We start from the raw sequence: 9,130 nt of genomic DNA on the forward strand, positions 1-9,130 counted from the left end.
CCTTACTGTTGACACAAGAGTAGTGTTCCTTTTCTTTCTTTCTCTTTTTTTTTTTTTTTTTTTTTGATCACTTTTTTGCTCATGGTGTTAGGCTGTGCTGAGTTACACCCATTCATCTGACCCACCACCTGTCCTGTACTGCACCCTGCATTTGTAAGATGGATGGGGGTCAGGGTGCATAAGACCCATAATAGCAGCCAATGTGTGTGGAGCATTGTGTGTACCAAGGACTATCCTACATTCTCTTAACATCGATTATTTTGCTTAATCCTCACAATATGCCCATGGAGCGTATACTATTACTACATTCACCTTACAGTTGAGAAAACTGTAGCACAGAAAGTTAGACAGTTTGCCAAGGTCAAATGGAGGAACAAGGTTTCAAACTCCCGAAAAATCTGATTTCAGAGCATATTCTCCTTACCACTGACCCCTCAGTCCCCACCAGCTCACTGCCAGCAGATGACCATAGAACTGAACCAATGCTCCTATTCAAACAAGTTCAAACCCAAGGTATTGTGAGGAATCTACTAAAGTTATCAAACTGAAATCTCACTGTAATAATATTGCATTCCAGAACTACCCATATTCCTATCTTGCTTTGTAATGAAAAGATAATAAAGATTTACTGTTCCTAGGCTTAAACATCCTGGGATATTGGTAAAAATTTTGATGGAAACTTTAAAAAACTGCATTATACTTTTTCACCTTACACTGGGAATGACACTGCTCAAAGCTCTATATTCTCTGGATACTCTATTTACTGAGATTTTTATTTTTTTATGATCAAAGTGGGCATTTGGTTATAGCTGCTTTAAAGTTTTCCTGAGATAAAGATTAAAGTTATGCCTTAAAACAGGGAACTCTGGGACCTGCATTCCCATCTGTCTGTATTATAATGGACCTAAAATGACTTTCTGGGGAGGATCTTGTGTTGCCTGGGACTACTCCTATGGCTCATTGCTAAGCAAAACCAGGTATCCTTCTACCAAGACATATCTCATTGTTAAACACTTTAACTTCAGCAAAATATTAATTTCACCCTCAGCTTGGCTGAAAAAGCACATGGCTTAGCACTTCCTGACAAAACAGAGCAGCTATCCTCCATGTACTTCTCAAGGAATATAACCTTAAACTCATTACTGATCCAGCGGTATCTTTCAAAAACTTGGCTAATAGAAGATATACCTAAAGAGGATTCCTCCAAAGCTATATCTTTGCTCAGACACAGTGGTCTTTCCTTTTGGCATAAATTACACAGAATGTGTATATATGTACTTTTTATCAAGAGTCAGGGATTGCACAGACACGAGGTGTGGAATACTCCACATTCCATCCTGGGATAGATGGCAGACCATGAGAAAGTGACAAATCTGGACCACATCAGGTTGAATCTGATGAAAAACCTTTTTTTTTTTTTTTTCCACAGAATTGATTTTCAATTAATTTTATCTTGGCAGATACACTGGTCCATATTGGGGAACTGTACAGGAAAGAGTTGATGAAGGTTATCACTGCGTTTAGGATGGACACCATTCATGACATTATATAGCATCCTTTCTAGAAAAACTTATTGGAGAAATTTCTCTTTGGTCTCAATATCAGGCAGGATGGATCCTCTCCAAGCAATTGGTTTCATTTCACTTATGAACACTATAAATCATGTTTGCCTCCTATCTTGGACTGCTAGAAAGCTTAGTGTCAAATATGTGACACTTCTTTACAAAGGAGGTAAGACTTCAGTGATGTGCTGGTTCTACTCCTGACCTTATTTCACTCTTCAATTATAACTTTCTCTTTCCTTCATCTGTTTATTGATTATCTCTTGTTATACTGAACAGATTTCAGTAACACATTTTAGTATGACTTTTTGGACAAGGAGGGATATAAATCATTTCTTTGGTGTTTTTTTTTTTCCCCTGGTGACTTGTTCCACCAATGATCCAGGTAAATTCTGAAAGCCATCCTCTGCTTTTCCTTCTTCCTTGCACCCAACAGTTGATTCTGCTTCAAAAAATTCAGCAACTTGAAATTCAGCAACTTGTATCTTGACTGCCATTACTCTAAACTCAGGCCATCAGCCGCTCTCTCTTTGGCCACTATAACAATTCACCTGTTTCCTCCCGCATGTCTAATCCATCCCCTATCCATCCTCTTCTCTGAGCGTCAGTCGTGCTTGAAATCCTACATTGGCTTCCTTTGGCCTTAGGATATTGTTTAACCTTCCTCGCAGGCCTTACATGTCCCTGGTACATCGGAATGAGTGCTCTTTAATTCGGCCCATGGAACACTGCTTTACTTTCTTCCTGTTCTGGACATTTACACATGCTGTTCCCTTTGCCTAGAAACCTCCTGTGCCATGCTCCTGGCAAACTTTTATTCAGTTCTCAATTGAAATGTTCCTTTCTTGGAAGGCTTTGGTGGCATCTTAGATTTGGTTACATATTCCTGTTACACACCGTCAGGAGCAGTTATTACTTGAGAAGTAGACTATCATATTTGATTTCAATTACTTATTGAACAGTTGATTCTCTCTGCCATGCTATAGGACATGGGCTCTGTCTGCCCTGTTTATTGCTCTATTCCCTATGCTAAGCACAGTGCCTGGCACGTTTAAGCATTCAAAAAAAAGTGGTTCGTTGATTGAATGAGAAAAATTATGATTAAAGCATCAGAAAGGATGATTTCTGGCTGGTATATCTTTAGTGGACCCACAAATTTCATGAAACAACCTGTAAAGTTGCTCTTATTATTATATTAAAAATTATATTTGTTTACTTCTTGTCTATCCAATTTTCACTTTAAAATCGGGAAGAGGAAAAATGACACAACGTATCATTCCTAGTCTGATCCTTTATTCAGTTGCCATGAATCACCTAGGGTAGTGCAGCAATAGAAGACAAAGCTAGTCTTCAGAGTTCTGTCCTCTTATCAAGGGTTACTGAGTCATTTAGACTTAAAGGAAGGCTTCGGTTTGTGTGAGAGAAAACAGGAGAGATAAGTGCCAAATAATTCAAAGATACCTTTTACTTACAAAGTCAATGGTAGTTTCACATTCTCTTGCATAGCCAGTGTAATGCAAGCTAGTTATGACATCAAGCATTTCTGCCTTTTCTTTAAAGAGGTGGTTGTTACATTTTCTGCACACATCATAAAAAAATACAGCATCACAGACCTCTACTCTTGGACTGAAAGTACGTAAGTAGACCCAGGATGGACAAACAGGTATCCTGGCTTCATTTCCTTTATTGTCCTATATTCCCAACTCTTGTTTGTTTGTAAACTTTAATAAGATGTTTCTGTTTGATAAAGACGGGGATTACTTAGGTCATGACTTACATAAAGTGGAAAAACAAAGGGGAGGGTGGCTGAATACCTTCACTTCTGCTAAAACACACATTTTAAACTCAAGGTTGCTTCTAGAGCATTTCCAGACTAGTGACAGCTCTCAATTACTTGCAAAGGGGAAGGGGACTCCTGATCTGCTGCAGTATACAATTTCACAGACTTGGCTACATTCCATTCCTGGGTTCTGTGAGATGCTCTGTGCTCTACTGCAGTTACTTCGGTTACTTCCAATCAAAAGAATATGAACTAGTAGAATATGAACTAGCAGAGCAAAACTTTAGTCAATGACATATCAAACACTCGGATGTTCTGAAATATAGACTGCTACAAAGAAAGTAGAAAATCACATCTTGAAATTATCTGTGGGAGAGAATCCTCGGGAATCTCCTTAATGACAAATGAAGATTATCTTCAAAAATGAACACTGGGGCCAGGCGCGGTGGCTCAAGCCTGTAATCCCAGCACTTTGGGAGGCCAAGACGGGCGGATCACGAGGTCAGGAGATCGAGATCATCCTGGCTAACACGGTGGAACCCCGTCTCTACTAAAAAATACAAAAAACTAGTCGGGCGATGTGGCGGGCGCCTGTAGTCCCAGCTACTCCGGAGGCTGAGGCAGGAGAATGGCGTAAACCCGGGAGGCGGAGCTTGCAGTGAGCTGAGATCCGTCCACTGCACTCCAGCCTGGGCCACAGAGCGAGACTCCGTCTCAAAAAAAAAAAAAAAAAAAAAAAAGAAAGAAAACTGGGCCAGGCATGGAGGTTCATGCCTGTAACCCCAGCACTTTGGGAGACTGAGGCAGGAGGATTCTTTGAGGCCAGAAGTTCGAGATCAGCCTGGGCAACATAGCAAGACTATACCTCTACAAAAATAAAAATCAAAAAATTAGCTGAGTGTGGTGGCATGTGCCTGTAGTTTGAGCCCAGGAGCTTGAGGCTGCAGTGAGCCATGATGGTGCCACTGCCCTCCAGCCTGGGTGACAGAGTGAGACTTGAAAGGAAAGGGGAAAGGAAAGGAAAAAGGAAAGAAAGAGAAAGAAAGGAGAAAAAAAGAAAGAGAAAGAAAGGAGAAAAAAAGAGAAAGAAAGAAAAGAAAGGAGCGGAGAGAAAAGGAGAAAAGAAGGAAGGAAAGAAGGAAAGAGAAAGAAAAAACTGAAGAATACTAAGCATAATTAGAAATGCTGACTCCTTCTGCACATAGGTTCAGCCAAATTAAGTAGCCATCTTTTGCATTTCATTAATACATATAGGCGTACCACACAGTCACCCAATTGTTATCTGTTCCTTTCCAACTGACTTTTATAGATGTTACAATATCATTAACAGTAAAGCATAATGTTTTTTATATACTACTAAGACACAGAAAATACTGCCAATTAAATGGTAACATGATGCTTTCTTAATACTTATGTTAAATGTTATGCTTCTTGAAATTTCTCCCTGGGACTTATGTAGATAGTTTTTTTTAAGTAAAACTATTGTATTAAGTAAAACATGGCTAGCTAAGAAGGTTCTGGGGACCTGGAACTTGCACTCAGTGGTGATTATCAGGATTTGATGAAGCCAATGCATTGGATAATTGACAACTCAATTATTAGCAGGAAGTTGTACAGAAAAGGAATTACAAATTTTTCTCTTTCTATGAAATAAAGCAATGTTTTTAAGTAATCATCCTTGTGCAGTTACAGGGAAATCTGAGCTAAATACATTGGTTAATGTACTCCTACAACTTCTTCATACTCAGAGTCCAACACTTTCAAAATTACTTTTCAACTCAGTCTTTTATAACTTTTTATTTTATACAATATCATCCTCTATGGCATCAAGAGCAATGATAATGCAGTAATTTTTAAAGAGTGTTCCACTGTTATCTTTAAGCTGGAAACCATCATTTGGCATATTAGAGCTTTCCTGATCTTGCCAGAGGTGTCAACAGAAGGTGCTCAGACAGCAACCTAATCTTCCTTCCTCCAAAGATCCCTACATGGTTGTCTAGGCACACAACTAGAAATAACAACCATATTGATTCATGCAAAGAATGGCAACTGTGTCATGACTGCTGCTAACAACACTTGCAACTGTAAACTGTATCCTGGATCCCAATTATACAAATACTAAAATGGGAGGTGGTGGCAAGTGGGAAGTTTTTCTTAGAATCAGTAAAATACAAAGTTATACATCCTGGAGCACAAAGTAAAATCCCTACAAGATGGGATCATCATTTTTACTTCTGCTAAAATAAATGCTTTAACTCAAGGATATTTTCAGAGCATCGTCAAACTAGTTAAAACTCTCAATTATTTGCAAGTGGAGTAGCTCAGTGGTAGGATAATGAACACGAAGCCTCAGCTACTCCAACTGTCTGGTTTGGGCACGTGGCTCTTGAGTAAAAGGAACTTCAGAGCAGAGAGTGCTGCACCAAAGGAGGCAAGAGATTCCTGAAGGGTAACACTTTCCATTGCTCCCAGTTACCCAGAGATGGGTGAGTGGAACAGAAAAGGCTCTAAACACAAATACTCTAAACACATAATTGCCTTACCTCACCTCTACCTCTTCTTACAAATAATGAGGATGACGATGACGCAAGTTGCATTCTTTTGAAATGCCCAAGAAACAAACCATTTAAGTAGGTGTGTGGGTTGACAAAACACTTCTTATACACCATCTTTAAATCTCTCAAACTTTTTGGGTTAATTCATGAGCTCCTTCAAACATAAAATCTAGGAATGAGAGTAATCATTTCAATGGGAACAGGGCAGACATTTCTAGCCTGGCAGATCCCTTACACATGTTATCTTAGACTCTGCCTTCTGACAAAGAATGTTGGCAATGCAACCAGCCTTTCCTGTTCTCTGCTCAGGGTCCTTTCTTCCTGCCTTGGTGGTCACTGGCTGTTGCTGGGGGACTTTCTGGAACTGCTTTCTACCTACTATCTTTTAATTCAAGATCCTTCCCTAACCCAGTTGTCTATATCCCAGCAGGAGGTCAGGACTGTGGACTGTTTTGTCTGCAAAACCCTGGGGCCATGGCTAGCTAAGAAGGTTCTGGGGACCTGGAACTCGCACTCAGTGGTGATTATGAGGATTTGATGAAGCCAATGCATTGGATAATTGACAGCTCAATTATTAGCAGGAAGTTGTACAGGATGGGAATTACAAATTTTTCTCTTTCTATTAAATAAGGCAATGATCTTTCTCTTAGGCCTTATACTTGGAAGACAACTTCATTTCCTAAGAAAGCAAACAAAAAATATTTCCACTGTATGTTTATTATTAGGAAATGTTAGGTTTTAGAACTGTCAAAATAAACCAGAATGAACAAAATTAGACTTTTAGGAAATTTACAGTGATGCTAAAATGTATTGTACCCAGTGGTAATTTAATTTCCTTATCAGTGTCTCCCAAGAGAAACTGGGAACAGAATGTGTCCAAGTCCAAGAATTCCTGAAGAAAACGCAGAAAAGGAGCTAATTGCTAATTGAAACAATTGGTACCAGACCACATGAGTTCAGATAATACAGATACAAAGGGGCAAAGGCAAGGAAATGATCAGTGAGAAATGAGAACACGAAGAAAAAATCAGAACAAAAATAAAGCAAATGACATAACTTTATAATGTGATTCGTTTCCAAATAAACAGCAAGTCAGAACAAAACCACAGGAAAATAAACTGGCTCTCAATGATGCTGAATATCTCATATCAAGATCTCTACAAAATCAGATATATATGAAATAAAAATACCCTAAAATTCAGAAAAAAATGTAAGGTTGTAGCTGAGAAAGAACACAGAAGATCTTACACAGTGTGTATAATTTTTAAACCATTATGTTGACATGACTCTGCCCTCAAAATAGAATATCAAATATCAATTTTCTATATAAGATGGTTAGAAAAACCATTAGCTTTTTTTCCCTATTTTAGACAGGGTCTCACTCTGTTACCCAGGCTGGAGTGCAGTGGTGCTATCGTGGCTCACTGCAGCCTCGAACACCTGGACTGAAGTGATTCTCCTACCTCAGCCTCCTGAGTAGCTAGGACCACAGGTGTGTATGACCATGCATGACTAATTTTTTTATTCTTTGTAAAGACAAGGTCTCCCTATGTTGCCCAGGCGGGTCTCAAACTCTTGGGCTCAAGCGATCTTCCCACCTCAGTTTCCCAAAGTGCTGAGATCACAGGTATGAACCACCACTCCTGGCCACCATTAGCTTTTATAACGAAGTATTGTTATTTAATACCTCATAACAATTAGAAAAAACAAAAGTTATATATAATGTAAGAAAATCTCTTAATTTTATATCAAATTTTAAATGAAGATATAAGTAAGATTGAGAAACTTGCCTGAGAATCTCCATTTGTGACAAGCTTCCAGGTAATGCTGCAGCTGCTGTTCTGTGATTTGAGTAACAAGGTTCATCATGTGGCCTCTATTTTTGGTGGAGTCTTTCACCAGTGATATGAGGACTGAAACGATGACCAACTTCTAGTTCAAGTCCATGTCAGTAATTTGAATCTGGTCTCATTTACAGATCTTGACTTAAGTTACTCAATGTCCCAAAAATTCTTAACCTCTACAAGAGTCTGCTCTTTTATTTAAAATTATTATCATAATCAAAACACTGAACAGCTGCCTACTATCTGTGGGGTGGTAAGTTAGATTGCAAAAGAAAATACTGCCTCTTGCCACCTAGGAGTTTATAATCTAACACAAAAACATTGATGTTGGTGTGTATGTGACATTCCAAAGCATGTTTTTAAAACATACCCAAATCAAAGATTTATTTTAAGAATTAATGGGGGAAAGTGAATATAAAACTTTTTGGAGCCGGGCCCAGTGGCTCACACTTGCAACCCCAGCACTTTGGGAGGCCGAGTCAGGTGGATCACGAGGTCAGGAGTTCGAGACCAGCCTGGCCTCGAAACCTAGTGAAACCCCGTCTCTACTAAAAATACAAAAATTAGCTAGGCATGGTGGCAGGCGCCTATAATCTCAACTACTTGGGAGGCTGAGGCAGGAGAATCGCTTGAACTCAGGAGTTGGCAGTTGCAGTGAGCCGAGATTGCACCACTGCATTCCAGCCTGGGTGACAGACTCCCTCTCAAAAAAAAAAAAAAAAAAAAGAAAACAACAAAAAAAACCATTGTTAGAAATGGAGGTAACATTGTTAGAAATGGAGGTCATTTAGCTAGGAAACTTAAACTGAGATATGTATTATAGAGCTGTCAGTTTTCTTTTGGACCATCTCTTGTGAAAGGGCATGGCATTTCAGAAATGATTTTAAATCAGTTTTGCTAGGCTGCTAGTGAGAGAGAAATTCCAAGGAACAACAACAAATAAGGCTACAGGTGGTAACGGTGTTCCTAGTGGTTAAAGCAGACATGGACTTAATAACGACAGTGGTCAAGATGGCAGAGAACTTAAGAATAGCTGCTGGTAATTAATTTTTGAAATTAAATATTATTTTGACTCTCAGATATAATTGAAGCACTTCCTAAAATTATGCCACTAAATTTTCTTCTAAAAGCTTTATACAAATATATCTCTTAATAAATGAAATCAAAATAGTATTAGGATTGATTACTTGCATCTGAAAAAACAAGATGGATTTGATATGGATTCTTGACTTCCTTGCTGTCATAGCCGTACAAGTAGTTAAGTGGTAAGAAAACAATCCTGCCAAGCCTTAGAAAGACTCAAGAGTCTGGAAAGAGAGCCAAGATGTTAGAAATATCTTCCCATTCCCACTGTTCTTCTTTCTGTCAAACTCATAAAAATGTACACGA

The sequence above is a fragment of the Piliocolobus tephrosceles genome, chromosome 2 (assembly GCF_002776525.5).
Source record: "Piliocolobus tephrosceles isolate RC106 chromosome 2, ASM277652v3, whole genome shotgun sequence".
NCBI classification, from domain to species: Eukaryota; Metazoa; Chordata; class Mammalia; order Primates; family Cercopithecidae; genus Piliocolobus; species Piliocolobus tephrosceles.